General features: G+C 38.3%; 1 protein-coding gene across 6 annotated transcripts in view; it reads left to right on the top strand.

The window, feature by feature from the left end:
* The window catches only part of THRB (thyroid hormone receptor beta), a 173,109-nt gene that overhangs the window by 42,607 nt on the left and 114,151 nt on the right, over positions 1-16,351 (top strand). For 3 of the 6 annotated variants that reach the window (XM_050312138.1, XM_050312120.1, XM_050312111.1), the window contains one exon: positions 3,434-3,463. The exons of 1 other annotated variant lie outside the window; for it this stretch is intronic. The gene's annotated coding sequence lies outside the window, so the exon portion shown is untranslated. Of the gene's footprint in view, positions 1-1,513; positions 1,557-3,433; positions 3,464-5,230; positions 5,310-16,351 lie in introns of those variants that run through there. 2 more of the 6 variants (XM_050312148.1, XM_050312129.1) reach the window with 2 other exon arrangements.

The following is a 16,351-nucleotide window of genomic DNA, read 5'->3' on the forward strand; positions in this document are numbered from 1 at the left end:
TAAATTTTCTTAAGTGCACCTGGATGTCTTTTCTCCTACTGCATGCTTGATAAGTGCTGGATCATTTGGAAATAACTTGTTTTAGCTAATTGAGTATATTCGTTATAGAGATCAAACCCCTATTTTAGTTAATGGCAAGATGTGTTTCTTTATCTTCAGTTTTTCAGTTTCCGCTAAACAGAAAAGGTGAAATAATAATGACTGAAACAAAAAGGAACATTTTTATGTGTACAACTCCATGCAATCAGGAATTTTTTAAGTGTGGCAAAGGAGGAAATCTATTCTGCTGTCTGATCATTTTGGCAATATTGATTTCCTGTGGTCCGGTGAGTCAGTGGTGAATCTTCTTTGAGAAAAATCATGAACAGCATCAATAGCAAAGTACATTGTAAAAACAGTCTCTGTCAGTAGATTTTTTTAGTGTTAGTTTTAGTGTTTACAAGATTGGCTCATAAGAAGTTGTTCTGAAAAAGATAGATCTTGCAAAAAGATTTATGATTAATTTTTTTCTGTACCTGAAATGAAAGGGTAGTGGTAAATACCTTGTTGAATTTACACAGCCTGTTGTCACTGAGTGTGGACAGTTGTCTCCTTGGTTTAACTTAATGGTACTGATGTGCCTTTGAGGCAGTCTGCTAGAATCCTTCCAGAGTCTGTCCAAACTTAACACATTTGGTGACTGGCAGCAAGTATAGATTTTACTGTAAAGAGGCATATGCTTAGAAAAATGACACATGTGAACACTGAGATGAAAATGTCTTGAATTTTTTTTTTTTTTGATAACACTTTCCCCCTCCATCTAAGCAAGGAGGCATTAAGCACAAAGTACTGGCAATAAACAGGAAGTATCATATTTTTGTCTGAAAGTGTAGAGCCCACACTTTCAAAAGAGTGAAACTCTTTGCCAAGGTGTCAGAGGTGCATAAGACAGCAAACCGGACAAGTCTTCTGCAGGAACTGTTGAATGCTTGGAACCTCACTTACCCACTGTGGTTTTGGGCACATTGGGTGGGGGTTATCTCTGCTTGGATAGAAACCAGATCATCTGAAGACAGAAGCTTCTTGCTACCTGATGGAGAACAGTAATGGGTCCTCATGAACAAATGTCTGCTGAGACCATTAAGCTAGAGAGGCAGCAGGGCCCGTGAGAACCTATGATGGGAGGTGCTCATGGCCCTCATTATAGCTTGTCCTGTTATCAACAGCTAGATCAGATAAGGAAAACTTATGCAAATAGTTTCTTGAAGCATGATAGAGATTTTTTTATGGGAGTCATAAACCCTGCCAAAGTAAGCTTTCATTCTTCTTTAGAAGTATGTAGGATGCATTAAATATGCTTCAAAGCAGCTTGTGCTGTGTTTGTAGCATAGAAAATTTGCTTTAAAAGCTGTGAATCTTGTCACAAGTACAGGACGACTTTTAGTCTTCTTCAGACTTGCCTCTGTACCTGCTTATAATTAAAACAGGCTCTCCTTTAAGATGCTCCTTTCCTTCCCAGAAAGAACCATGCTGGTCCCATAAATTTTGTGCTGTGGACCACTGTATTATTGTGACAGGTGAGTAATAAAGAATCAGAGATGTAATATGTCCTCAGTTGCACTCTGTCTAGCTTCAATGGGTATTTTGCATGAGAAAAGTAAGAAGGATTTAGCCCTTGCTGTAATAAATCCCACTCAATCCTATTGAAACCCCGCGTAGCATCCAGTGATAAAATACCTACTGGTTCTGTCCCTTGATTCCAGCAAAATCTTTCTTAAATTACCTCGTGTGGGTTACACACACCTAGAGCCAGATAGGTAAATGTGAATTAATCTGGTGCTGATGAATGTTTTTAGTAGTTGATTATCAGAAGGAGCAGACGAAAATTAAACCCATGAGGGTTTATATATTTTACTAAGTAATTAAATGACCTTATAGTTATTCTTCTTCCTTTAAAGGTACAGATGTGCAGATACTCTGTTGTGGGAAATCAGACACTGTAAATGTCAGCTCTCATGAGCTGACTCATAAAAATGGGATCTCATGCCTTTTCTCAGAACAGTTCATTTATCTAATGATTTTCTGCACTCCAGGAATGTCCCTCTTCAAGCTTACCTGTTCCATTTCTGAAATAGTCTCACTTTGTAGGTCTCTCGTAAAATATCAGGTGACCATACTATAAATTAAGGGAAGAGGCACTTCTGCTATTCACTTAAGCTTCGCTTCCCTCAGATTGACAGATTCATTCCTAGAAGACTCTCTTATTAACCCCTCTGTCCCCCAAATCATAACATTTTCATTTTAGAGCAATTCCATCTCTTCAACCACTGTGTTGATCTCATGCTTTGAGGCCGAGCTTCGAATTCGTCCTTGGCAAAGATGAGCAAGGTCTCTCCTTGTTTTTGCTTCATCTGTAAATCTCTAACCATACTGACTGATGGCTAATGAAGTGTACGGAAAATGCTAGAGGTTGAGATGCTTTGCCCGTGACTCAGCATGATTTTCTCTGCTTTTCAACAAATACTGCTAATAATTGTCAGATTTTATTAGACTTGGCTCTTTGTTTTCTATTTCATGCTGTGTATTATGCTAATTTAGAAAATGAAACAAGAAAAAGTGTGATTTTGTTCTTGCATGTATTAGTGGCAAAAATACCCATTTACTTCAAAATTACCAGAATCCAGTTCCCGATTGTAACACTGATGCCTGAAGACAGTTCTCCCCAGTTGTAAAAGACTGAACAAAATTCACAAGAAAATGAAAGGTTAATGAATATTTTTGCAAGCCTCAGCATTCGTTGATTGTTCTGAGTCATGCCTGAACTTTTTCAGAATAGTCTTCAAGGTTTTTTTGTTTTTTGATTTTGTGATGCTCGTTGGTAAGTTGTTGACAAATGTGCCGTATAGAGTGGCTCAGCTGAAGCAGGTGTTTAATGAAATGGCTTGACGCTTTCATTCTTCTAAACTGCTACTGACCTTACCTGTTTGGGATTTGGGCAGAAAATAGCTGCTTCTAAAGAAACTTTCCAGCCTGGGAAACTCTGTGAATGGGCGTACTGCTTCGCAAACCCATCTTGTAATAGAAAATATGAAATGTCCAATAAAAATAATGGTGATAATGGTCATAAAATATGTCTTGCAGTTAAAACTATCAAGTGTGCCTAATCAGCCTGCAGTTTGGGTGAGGAATTGGTGAGATCAGTTGTTTGTATTGATATTTCTGAAGCATTTAAAATGTTTTTTTTCAGCATAGCTAGTTAGGATGGCAAGTAAATAAAGGCATCCACCCCAGAGTATTGAGAATGATCAACTCTCCGAAACAATGGAGATTTATTCCAGTTACATAAAAAGAACCCCATAGTTTTGGTGTTAATTGAAGTAAAACTAAAATAATAACTTCATAAAGTACTTTTTATCAAATGGATCTTTAATACAGATTTCTTTACTCTTTTCAGTGAATGAACAGAAAATGAAGCTCTAATAAGGTAAGATTTTTTTAAATTCAACTTCAGTAAGATATTCAAGTTAATTTGAGGTAATTTTAACAAATATGCTCGGCATTTCAGAGTAGACCCGAGACATAGTGTGGGTCAGTATGTCGAAGCACAAATAGGAAAGGATACGGTATTGAAGAATGAGTCTAAAATGGAACTTTTTGTTGTTGTTACTAAGCCACTCTTTGTTTTTTTTTAATGAAAATAAGATACCTGCATAGATTTGAAAACTTTTTTTGCCTATAAAGAATTTGCAGATAGTTATTTTTCAGCAGATGCTATGGTTTTCACTGCTCAGTCAGTGAAAATCTTCACTTTTTTGTGGTTTGAAAATGAAATTTTGGAGAATATACTGTTAAAGTAAGTAGCTTGGTCATAGATCTTCGGGTTTTGAGATGTGATGGTAGGAGTTCATGAGTTACATAGTTAAATAAATAAAGGAGGGGTGAATTCTTCTAGCAGTGAATATTTCCTGTTAAATATAATGTCATTCAGACTGCATTCTGGAAATGGATTCTGTATGCATTTCCTAGATGGCCAGAAGATGGAAGAAGGTCTTTCAAAACATTACCAATTCCAAGAGATGTTAAAAAATTGAGTTTATCTTTTCCTTTCTTCCATTGCTAGTGAAGATGCTAGTGAGGACATCTATGTAGTGTGTTTTCTAGGAAATGAAGCATCTATGTCAAATAACGTAACTAGACATACGATAGCAAGTTGTTCTGACAGGCAGCTGCAGAATGAACCTGTTGAGAACATTACAGAAATATATAATTGCTTTTCAGTCACAGGTAATAGTTTCAATTTTAATAGCCATTCAGAGGTTACCAAGGGAGGGGAGTGTTGTTGGTTACTGTTTTCCTTTCCTTCTGTATTTGCCTGTTTTGGTTTTTATATTGGTGGTTAAAGTAAAAGTTTGCAGAGTTTTTTGCTGGATTTCATGCATATATTTCAATTCAAATGCCTTCCAAATGGAAATGTGTTTAAAAGGAATTTTTTTAAACCCTTGACATCTTAAACCAGTAAAAGTTGACATATCTACATAAACTGTGCTCCTGATTTGCAAAGGGATATCCTTGAAATAGGGAAGAGGGAGGCTAAAAAAAAAAAGACAGTTAAGCTATTCAAAATGTAAACTGTTAGAAACCACAAGTGAGTAGAAATGTGAAATATTAATGGAAAAAACAGTACTGTTGTGAAAAAGTACTGAGGTGTCATAACAAATGATGTTGTAAATAGCAGACTATCTAGCTTTGCAGTTCTTACTTTGTATTAGTACATGGGAGAGTATGTACCTGTATTTGCAAAGGTGTGTGCATATATGGTATATGCCCTAGACAGCAAGATACTGCTCTTCGTACCAAATCAATATGAAGGACTGAAAACCCTTCTGGAATAGAGCTAAGGAAGCTAAGGAACTTTATAATGTGTTGAGAACCACACGGGTAGTACAGGGATTTAGCAAATGCCAGAAGAAATTCTAGTTCTAAGCAGTCTTTGTACACTGAGCTCATCAGCATCTGCGATCCAGGGAGGACACAAGTCCTCCTTCTGTCTCCTTACCAGGATTCAGTCATACAAGAACTGGGCAAACACTGCAAAAATGAATTAAACCTGCTGTGTTTGTAGTTGATCGCCTAACACAAGAGAGTCTTATGTGGAGCCTCTGAATGCTACAGTAATATAAATATCTAAGTAATATGCCTAAGTAATATAGCGTGACGGCAGTAGTGGAAATTTACTTATTTTGTTTACCAGGTTCACAACTGGAAGTATTTGAGGGTATATTTTGGTCACTCTTGGATTTCTGTCTTGGCAGTGCCTGCAGAAGTACCAGGTAATTCTGTTAGCAAGATTTTTATGTGATTTGACATATGGGTAGTAGAAAGCCACCTGCCATCAGCCAACTTTTTATTTATGAGTTAACTATAGTATTTAGTAACTGCTGATCCTGTTTGAGCTAGAATTTATCAGGTTAAAAATGAAGCTATACAGATCCCAAATTTCTAGGTCTCTAAAGTGGGTGACTGCTGTGAAAGCTGGAAAAGCTTGTTAAAGAGTGTGCTTGGTACCTTTCCTTTGCACTTGAATTGAATTTTCTGTTTTAGTCTCTGTAGTCAAACACTATATATGCTACTCCACTGCAGCTGCTGTGCGTTGGATTCAGGAATGCCTGTTTTGATTTGCCAAGCAGGCAAACTATTTATCTCAGGTAAGAGAATTTTGAGGTGTGATGTGGTTAGTATCTAAAAATATCAGTGTAGGGAGATAGAATAGGGCTCCAACAGACAAAAACATGGCAAGATAAGGAAGAGGAGTTCACACTGGAATTATGATACTGTGGGTGTAATTAACCACTGGAAAAGCTTAGAAAGGAATGTGGTAGATCACTTGGAGTAATTAAATCAAGATTAGATCTCCTTCTGAAATGTCTTCTAGTAGAGTTACAAGTTCTTGTGCTTTGTAAAGAAATTGCTGCGTGAGGTATTATGGGCAGTGCCAGGCAGGAAGTCAGACCAGATTATCATAAGAATTCCTTCAGGCCTTTTAAATCCACATCTCCACCAACAAAGGCTCTTATGTGGTACAGGCAGCCACAGAATTTTCTAAAATCAGAGCTGGAGCAGGTCACTCTTGTTTTGGCAGTGAAAGGTTGAAAAGTCTTTGAGCAGATCCTTGCAGAGGCGCGGTGGTGGGTACTCTGTGCTGCTGACCTTGCAGATTTTGTGTGCTCCAGTCATGCAGACCGTACTGAGGCAGTTTCTGCTCTTATCTGATCAGTCCATAGACACGTCCCTCTGCATAATCTTCTGATATTTCACCTGATTTACTTAGTAGCTTTCTTTGTATTGAGTTCAATGAACAGTAATAATTTTTCCATGATGCATATTGAATTCCTTCTGTGATATAAGTAAGGTCCTGAATGAATTCAGAATTCTCCTCAGTTATTCAGTGAGCATAATGCTGTCATCTTTAACATAGGATCTTCTATAGCCAGTCTTAATATCCATATGAGTAGAAAGGGCAGGGTAAATTTTTAACAGATTTTGTAGAATTCCTAATATAAAATAATCTGCTTTCCCCAAAACAGAAAAAGTAGTAACTTATATGTTTGCTCTGAGACCTGCATGGAATACTGAGAGAGATGGGAGGATAGTAATTTTTCAGTTCTCTTCAGCTACACCTTCAGCTGCATCCTTGTCTTACTGGGTAAGAGGCAAAATCCTTTTAACAGAAAATAGATTTAAATGGTTGGTCAAAAAGTAATTTTGTGCTAGAAGAAACATAAAACACTGTGTTGAACCAAGGATAGCCCTGGCTCTTTCTTGTCTCTTTGATAAGCTCATTAATTTCAATGTTCAAAATTAATTAGGAGTTACTGTGCAAAATCTCGCAATGGAAAAATCCATCAACTTGAGCTCAGAATTATGTCACTCTACTGTACTTAGGTTGCATAGCTTCTGTTGTAGGAATGTTAGCTCCACAGCAGCAGGACAGGGAGAACAGCTAAGAGTTGTGCTGGCTGTATGTGTGCATAAAAAATTATTCAGGAGAGTTTTCATGTAATTCTGGCTATGTAGAAAGACCTGTGAAAAAACTCTTCTGTAAAATTATCCAGGGGTGAGCCCAGACATATCAGAGGATTTCATGTTCCAGAATACCTGATAACCAATTTGACAGCAAGTGGTGGGCTTGGTACCTGACCATCCCTACTACTCTCCCTCTTTGGACTAACATGTACATATGGTTTACATAGGGCAGTCTAAATCTGAATTGGAAAAGTTATTAGATTAAAGTAATAGGAAAACTAAAGTACAGAAGAGAATTACCCTTGTGTTTGATAACCCAAAGTAAGATGATTAAGTAAGCGTGTGTCCCTCCACGTGAAGGCTCCATCTGCTTTCGTGGACATCTAAGAGAGAGAGAAAGGAGAGGCAGGGCAAGATGTTGGAGAAAGAAAAAAAAAGGTTCATTACCCTTGCTAGTAGGTTAGGAATTTGTGGCTGTGGTGAAGTAGAAAGGAGAGAAGACTTTGGTTAGTCAGGAATCAAATATGTTTGGCTGGTTGCTATGCAATAGTTGTGATATTTTAGTATGAAGTTTCTTATGCTCCATGTCTCATGAAAATATATTACATACCCATGGTTTTCAAAAATTCCTGATAGCCATAATACCGACTGTGGAGAGTATTTAAAAACAAACTTCAGGATATCATTTTTTTGCATGTTTTTGCTGCCACTGAATCACTCTTCATGGGTACTTCAGTTCTGAAAAGGAGTGGAGGAGGCTGTGCCACTAAAGAAAATTACTGTCTCCATTAGTAAGTGTATTTGAGACATCATATTGCTGCTATTTTCTTCTGTGTGGAAGTTCATGACTAAGTCATTAATGTAAAGGAAAACAGTCTTTCCTACCACAGAAGAAATGCTTCTACTGGACAGTGGTACACAAGCCTGCAGAATTGACTTTGGTTATCGCTGAGGGTTTCCTTGGCATTTCTTTCTGTTCAGACAATGCTGTAAAGGCATTCCAGATGACAGAATGCAGGAGTTATGCAGAGGTCCGGGGAGTTCCTTTGGTGTATTTCCAACACATTGGTAGTCCCAAATTCATGGTTTGTATCAAAGAACTGCACTTGCTTTCAAAGCTCAGTTTGACTGCATTTGAAAGCTCTTCAATCTTGTTTCCTGCACTGTGTTTACTTATTAACCCCTATGCAAGAATCTGTGATTATGCCTGGGTAACTTGCTGCTCTCTTCCAAGAAATAAATACACTGTTTTTCAAATTTTTTAAATCCACATGCTGGGTTGGAGCACAGTTTGGGGTAAAGAAGTACCCTGGTGCTTCTGCTGCGCTCGCAATGTCTGCTCAGATGAGAGTCAAGAGTGCTGTGCTCACTGTTACATAACTCTGCAAAAAGTGTCGATTCAGGGAAATCCTGCTGCTGTGAGAGAATGGGAGCATCGGGAATGTTCTCTCTGGCTTAATGGAAATGTGGCTTTTGGTGACTAGTACATTTAAAAAATTGCAGATTGCGTGTATGCTCTCATTGACAGAATCCAACTTGAACATCATGATGATGTTCAGGACAGCAGATCCTGCTGTTTTTTGCAGCCCTTGGGAGGGTGGATGAGGCTCTGGTAGCAGCAGACTGGTACAGCATATGTCTGACTGCTACCAGAGGGGATTTGCAGCCAGACAGTTTTTGGTTTTGAGTAACCTTTAGAGGAGTGTATTGGAAAAATTGCCAGGTTGGCCAAACAGATCAGTTCCCGTCAGCAGGAGACAGCTGTTCATTTGACTACATCTCCTTCATTTGGCTGTGTGGATTGTCTCACTGGATGAAGTGGGCTGTCTCACTGGATCAAGTGGGCTCCAGAGACCTGCCTATGGAGAAGAGAGGCAGGTAGGACAACATACACTGCCAGAAATTCTGTTCATCTTTTGGCATTACAGAAATGGCCTTGTCTTATGGATGTGGTGGAGGGGTAGATTGCTAGTCTAATTTTTTGACCTTTGCCATTTTGCACATAGCCCCTGAATTTCAGCCCTGAAAGAATATTTCAGTTTGTTGTACCCTGCTACTAGCACTAGTCAAAGCCTGTCTCTGCCTCCCCCCACCCCCACTAATATATTACTGTGAAAATGTGGATAAGAAGGTAAAGGTTGGGAAAGTCAATGGTGGCTCAATATTATTAGTACTAATTTCTCTAAGCAATATGTATGCATTCTCTGGTTTTTTGCTCACTGTAAGGGATACAAGCCTGTCTAGAAACTGCTAGAGATCTAGATGGTCTTAGCTAGATTTGCTTCTAGGTTTTTCTCATTCAACAGCATTCTCAGAGCAAGTTTTGGTTCTGTTGTTTCAGTTTCCCCATCTGTGCCTTTAATCTAGTTGTCTTTTTAATCACATCCTTTATACACTTGTCCTTTGAGTCCCACAGCTCTTCTTCACTCCAAGTTTAAGGTTTCAGTTTGCAGTGTTGTACAGGAGACTCTGTGAATGATTTAATTTTGTCAGCTGAGGTAAACAAACAGTAAAAACATACACCACAGCACAAAATGTTCTCTAATCAGTTATTTGACAAGCACGGTTTAATTATTTATCATAGCTTGTAAAAGTAATGAAGTCCTTGTAACATGAGACTTAACACTGTCCTATTAATTTTTTCCCTGGGAGTTGGAAAAAGACTGCTGTATTTTTGTGTGCAAACTGAGAGCATGCAAGCTAATGAGATTTGACTGAGAATACGTAAAAGGGGCTGGAACCTTTCAGTGCTTCTTAATAGTTTCGCTAATAGGTAGTAAATCCAAGCACATCCTACAGTTAGATAAGATTCTGCCTATGTTGGCAAACCAGAAGGTGCCGTCTGATGCTTTGCCAAAGCAAAACAGAGATTTCTTGGCCCAGCTATTTTTTTTTTTTAATGTTTAGCTTAGTAAAAAGAAAAACTGTAAGTAGCAGCCTTGCTCAAGACATATAATTCAAAAAAAATTTCTGTAGCAAGATAGATTTCATGTTGCTACAAAATAAATATTTAATCAGTACTTATATTTTTGGTTCCCTCAGGCAGGGAGAGAAGTTCTAACTTTTTACTCAAGTAAGTGCAAATGCAACCTAGCAGGATGTTCAAAGTAAAATGCATGTATATCTCAGGGATTTTTTTAATGGATTTTGGGTGCAGCCAGCCAGGATTGATGGCTGATTTTGTTCTTGAAAGAGAACACTTTATCACAAAGTTAAAAAGTCCCTCTCATTGAAAAAGGAAAAGAACCCAAAAGATAAATGTAAAACTAACTTCAAACTAACATCTGTGTTTGATCGATTTGAGCTGTATGGTGAACTAGCTCAGTTACAATCACATTGAAAAAAAAAAAATAAGAAGAATTGCAGCCTGAAATGCTTTGCTTTTCAGTCACAAAGCTGCCTCGACCATGCCAGCTTAACTCAATGACTGAAATGAACAGTCTAGTGACTCTGTAGAGTCTCACTTACTGGTTAGTTTCTAATTCGTTGATCTTATGTGATCTACTGTGCTCTTTATTCAGGGGCTTCACTTTGTAGTACAAAAGAATATTGTGAGCAGTGAGTATTTCTTAGCTGCACTGTCAAGCACAGCAGCAGAGTTTGGCCCTTGGAGGACAGGAGCTCTCTTGTGGGCTTCCTAGGAAAGCTGTAGCTCCCATGATCCTAATCAGACAGAAGGATGGGAGACAATTTTGTGCTCCTCCTGTGTTTGCAGAGGGAGCAAGGACTGAACGGAGTCCACCTTTTTTTTCCTTCAAATGTGAACCACTGATTGAGGCTCCTTCTGGTGTTTTCCCTTTCTACTTAAGAGACAGTAAGAGCTCTTCCCTGGTACCGTGGTGGGCAGACCTGTATTTGTAATGGATCAGTCTTGAGATAGTCATCATGCCTGCATTTAAGAAAACCTTTCAGGACACATCTGTTCAATAGTGCTCGCTCTCTTTTGATCCATTAGAAACTCGTTCCCATCCTTCTAGCCACCAGCATCTTTCATTGTCCTTTCACAAATTAATTTAAAGGCCAGTCGTCCTTTCTGTGATATAATAATCACCGAAAAAGCCCAGAAGTAAAGGTAAAAATAATACAATTTTGGGAGGGAAATTGTACGTTCTGAACTGAGACTTGAAGTGCACGTGGACCTCACAGAAAGGCAGCAGGTTTCTATAAAGTTCACCCAGAAAACAAGGAAAATGTTCCCTGCCCTGTCCGACTGTAACCAAGGAAAAGTAGTACTGAATTTTTGCTGACTGTGAGGATGTCAATTTGTCATAGTCCTTTAGTTATAGTAGATGTGTAGTACAGAGGGATAATGCTATTGAGCAGTTATGACAAGTTTTGGCATTTCTGACTTTCTTTATGTTAAGATGCTAACCATAGACCCCATTAGTCTCACCCCCTGATTTGGGGCTGATTCAGAGAGTCTTATTTTTCAGTTACAGGGTGGGTTTAATACAGGATAGTAAAAAAATTAGATGTACAACCTCTTTAAAATACAATGAGAGTATTAGCCCATCAAGATTTCCAGGTAAGTAACCACATGTTCACCAGCTCTGGTTTTCTTGAGGTATAAGGGGTTGTGCTTTTTCCAGTCTAAAATTCCATTTCTGAGAACTAACTGATTGGAAGATACTTAGATTTATAGAAAGAGCTCTAGCTTTGCCGGCAGTAAATGCTAAAATGACAGGGAGTGCTCACTTCTTTCAGCAGGTTCTGTCCTCAGTGGGAAAATGCCAGGGTGACCCTGGTGTATTCCTGTTCTGCATGGGTCAATTTGATGTTCTGTGTTTCCAAAAGTTGGTTATGGTTGCAGCTTTCACGTATGGAAGAGACAGAGGTTAAACACAAGACTGCTGTAAAAATGTACTAGCATCTATAATTATGTTTTAATTTTATTATTCGTTGCTTCCTTGAAATAAAATAAACATAAATGATAACAGAAGAGGAAAAAGTCACTTCTTGTTCTTACAGGATCATAGGATCATAGAATGGCTTGTATTGGAAGGGATCTTAAAGATCATCTAGTTCTAACCCCCCCACCATGGGCAAGGCCACCTTTCACTAGAACACATTGCTCAAAGCTCCATCCCACACTCCCAGGGATGGGGCATCTCTGGACAACCTGTTCCAATGCCTCATCACCCAAACAGGTTCTTAAATCCTGGTTCTGATTGACACAGTATTGCAACCATGGCATAAAACCTTTTAGATCCTCTTAACTTTTTCTGCCTTCCTTAGATTGCCAGTGCAGTTTGCTCCAACTAATTCTTAAATGAAGTGGAAATTACACAAATAGGAGTTATTTGAAGCTGCAGAACAATTTTACACTCGTGCTTATGCAATGAGCTAGAACTGCACAGCTGACCAAAAAACAGTCCTTAATTCACAGTTCAGCCTGTTTTTTCACTTCAGTGGCTTTTTAAACTTCCCTCTAGTCTTTATGTGTTTTATGTGGTTTAACTGAAATTCTGAGAAAATAAAGGAAAATGAACCATGGACATGGAGAAATGTACAAGGACAGATGAAGAGAGAGGTTTCCTGTAGGAATGGGGCATGGAGAAAGCAGTTCTGTAAAAATGGTTTCATGCAAATGCTTGGAATGGTAAAGTGACACAGAGAAAAAATTGGATTAATTGAGAAAGAATGCATGACAGGAAAGATGCAATTTGTTGGACGGGAAAAGTCTTCCTCGACGACAGCAAGTGGCATAATTTTCCAAAGAGAGTGTCTCTCTATTACTTGGGAATTGAAAACTTGGTTGAATAACCACTAGAAAACACCACTGTAGAACCTGTGCTTCCTTAGGTGAGCACTCTTCAAGCAGAAAGCCTCTTCTACCTCCATATTCTGACTTACTTGAGACAGCTCCATGAATCTGGTTCAGGGTTGGGATAAAACCATAAGGTATGTTTTCTCTGCTCGCTCTCTTTTTCCCCTAAATGTTATTATACTGCAGTTTGGCTCTGTCCACATAGTCTGGAGCAGACTGTGTTGTAACTTGCTTTAGTCGCCACTGAATTTAACAGCTTTTGGCTTTGTAAGTAATGCCTTAGGAGAACTCTTGCTCATCTGTTCCCTGAGCCAAAGGAAAACTCCTCCAGTAGCTTTCCCAGTGTTTTCTCTGGCTGGAACACATAGTTACCAATTGCTAGGTGAAGATACACTATCTTTAATCATATTTTATTTTTGTATTTTCAGTTTGTCCAGCTGATATATTCTGAGACATCCAGTTTGACTAAAACAGTGAAAGAGCCCTTTCACAATGGATATTTTTTTTCCTGTACCCTGTGTAATTAAATTCTTCCACTGGTGGGAAAAATGCTTTTCCTTGATGTAAATGTGTGGAAAGTAGCTGAATACTGAACCAGTCAGTCACATTTCCCTGTTAACCATACTTTTTCCGTATCTTTCATAACAGAAGGATTTATCTTAGGGATCTTGTTCAGAAATTTCTTTACATGGGTTTTTCAGTCCTTTACGATTGGCTTTCAGGAAATCTGATCATATCTGCATTTAATCCATTGCTAGAAATGTGTCCATTGGGAAATTGTTGAATAGGATCTCAGTAAACCTTTGGGTTATATTTTGCAAGTACAAATCACTAGGAGATATTTGCATATTTATTTGTTGAATTTCAACTTCCACTTCAGGTTAGATGAGACATAAACAATTATACAGCACCTCTGGCAAAGGATTAGTCTTCAAAGCAAGTCAAAGCAACACTGGGAATTCAGAGGAAGATTCCTAAAGTTTTAGAAGGAACTCTGAAAGACTTGTGCTTTCTTTTAGCTCCATACATTTTATGTCAAGTATGGATTTAATGTTGTAGACTTTTACTCTGATACATCCTCTTGTTTTTTTTACTCTAATACATGTTTCTAAAAAATATTTAGGGCAGCACTAATCACAGGCAGGGACTGCACTTTTGCCTTTCTTTGTTAATGGAAAAAATTACCCTAATTTAAAGCAAGCTAAAATATTTTTGTTTGTGTTTGTTTGTTTGTTTGTTTGTTTTATTTTGACGGGGTATGTGGGTCAGACTCTGCACTGTACTTTTTAACAGAGGCCACAGATAAATGTTATCTGCCAGAAAGATGTTAATCATTTTTTTCCAAGATCAGGAGGCCAGGTACCTTCAGTGCCCTAGCACAAGAAATGCCTCTTTCGATGTATTCTTGGCTTGCTTCATTTTAGGAGAATCTCTGTGGAAATTATAAGTGCAAATTAATGTAATTAATTATAATTAGTATACTGTTTATAGTGGATAGATGTTCCAAAATGTTTAACAATAGTGAAAGAGACGTCATAGCTTTCAGGAATTGTAGATTTACAGCAGCAGTTAGATCTCTTAGGCCATTCCTGAATACCTTTTGAACTCTTCATTTACTGTCCATTTGGATCTTAGAAGATCCTCCCAGTTATTGACAATTAAATTTGATGCCTTGTTGCTTGTTTACATGGAAGCAATTGGCATGCTCTTTCTGTTTGTATCTCAGTGTGCCTTATTTATTTAGCAGCATTGCTGGATGTGGAGTTGTGGAGCTAAACCAAAGCAATGGAGGCACAAGGCTTTCCTGCTGTTCATTGCTTGTCCTTTCTTGCATGCCTGGATATGCAGGAAAGACTTGCACTGAAGGTGAGACCGATAAGCTCCCAGTTCTCAAACAAAGTGCTATTTTTATTATGTAATAAAAGGCTTGAGATGACACTCTGCTTTGTACTCTGTTCCTACACATCCACATGAACTTTGAAGCTCTGTCCTTATTATTTGTACTGTAAAATCTGTGTTATTTAAAGGGGAAAAAAACAGTAAAGTGCATTTTAGTTTGTGTGATACAACTCCTTAATATGATATCATGATTTGATGGGAATAATCAAGAGTTGGAGTCTGTACTTTGGTTTGTACTTTGCAAAAAGATATCTTTGTTAAATCCTTGAACTGTATTTTCTTTTTAGCCACATGCTTCTGTAGTCATTTCTGATTTTGAAGAAAACTCCAGTAATTTTATTCTGTATCTGAGGTTCATGCAAACTTATTTTTCCTATATCACGAGCGTGAGGAGTCATCTGTTAGTACCTAACCTCTTCTCAGAAAATTAAGATTACTCAAACTGGATTTATGATCTCTGACATGAAATTCCTCCCACTACTTCTTTCATTTTCTTCTACTTATGTAGACATCCACTTTTCTTTATGCTGCAGTAAAGCTTCATGCTCAAGAATTCCTGCTCTACATTGTAATTACTCTTTCTCTTTTGTTGTTGGTGATGGGTTTTTTGGTTGGTTTGTTGGTTGGTTGTTTTTTTCTGGTGTTTGCAAGAACAATTTGCAGTTTTCAGTGGATTAAACTTGTAGCTGAAGAAGATGAAGGAGTTTTTCTGCCTTTGATCACAACTAAAACTTTTCACCTAGGAGAGCTTAGTTCAGGCTGGGCAGATAATTGCCTTTCACATGTGGCCAACAATTTTAAAAGTCAGTGGCCAGAGGAAGCCAGCATTTAATGAAAACTTAGAGTCTGGATGCATAGAGTCTGGGCTGTTTATTTTTCCTTGAAGGCAGAGACAAGGAAGGATGTGCAGTGATGCAGCACTGAATGAAGGATAGCAGAGACGACACTGAGACTGAATGTAGGAACAGAAGGAGATTTACTTTCTTCAATGTTACCTGATAGGATCTATTTTTATATAGAAATGTCACCTGACAGAAGTCAGGAGAGAGAATATACAAGTAGTTTAGATGCAGCTAAAGGCAGGGAGCTAAAGACACGAGGGAATAGAGGAGGCAGTTGAGGTGATCTGAATGCACAACTGTATATAAAAATAGTAGTTGGAAGGGAGAGGTCTTTGAGGGAGCTGACCACAGATGCATAATCATAGTGTAGAGGCTGACACTAATTGGTAGTGGAGAAATCAAGTGAAAGACTGATCTGTTATGATGGAGAACTCAAGATGAAAAAGTGAGAAACAGACGACACCAAAGAAGAGTGGCAGCAGAAAAGAAGGATGATAAGATGGAGATAAGTAAAGATTTTTGGTTGAGGAAGAAGAAGAAGGATGTGGTTAAAGAACTAGGGACAGAAAGTATAAGATAGTTGGGTAGCATCAGGGGAAAAAGGAAAATAAGAAACCCAAACCATGGGTCCTAGCGGTTCGAGGAAGATACAGATGTGTGTGTCTGAAGGCTCATTTTCTTTAGGTGGAAAGACATATCTGTCAGCAGAGTTCATCTGGGGGAAGAGCAGTGTTTTATTTTCCAGGACCAAAGAAACATTATGCGAACATAAAGCTAGAAAAAACTGGGGACAAAAAGACTGGAGGAAAAACTTGAGGCAAAGATCACAGCTTCCCTTTTG

Source organism: Myiozetetes cayanensis, unplaced genomic scaffold (assembly GCF_022539395.1).
Source record: "Myiozetetes cayanensis isolate MyiCay16 unplaced genomic scaffold, myiCay2020 scf1, whole genome shotgun sequence".
Classification (NCBI taxonomy): Eukaryota; Metazoa; Chordata; class Aves; order Passeriformes; family Tyrannidae; genus Myiozetetes; species Myiozetetes cayanensis.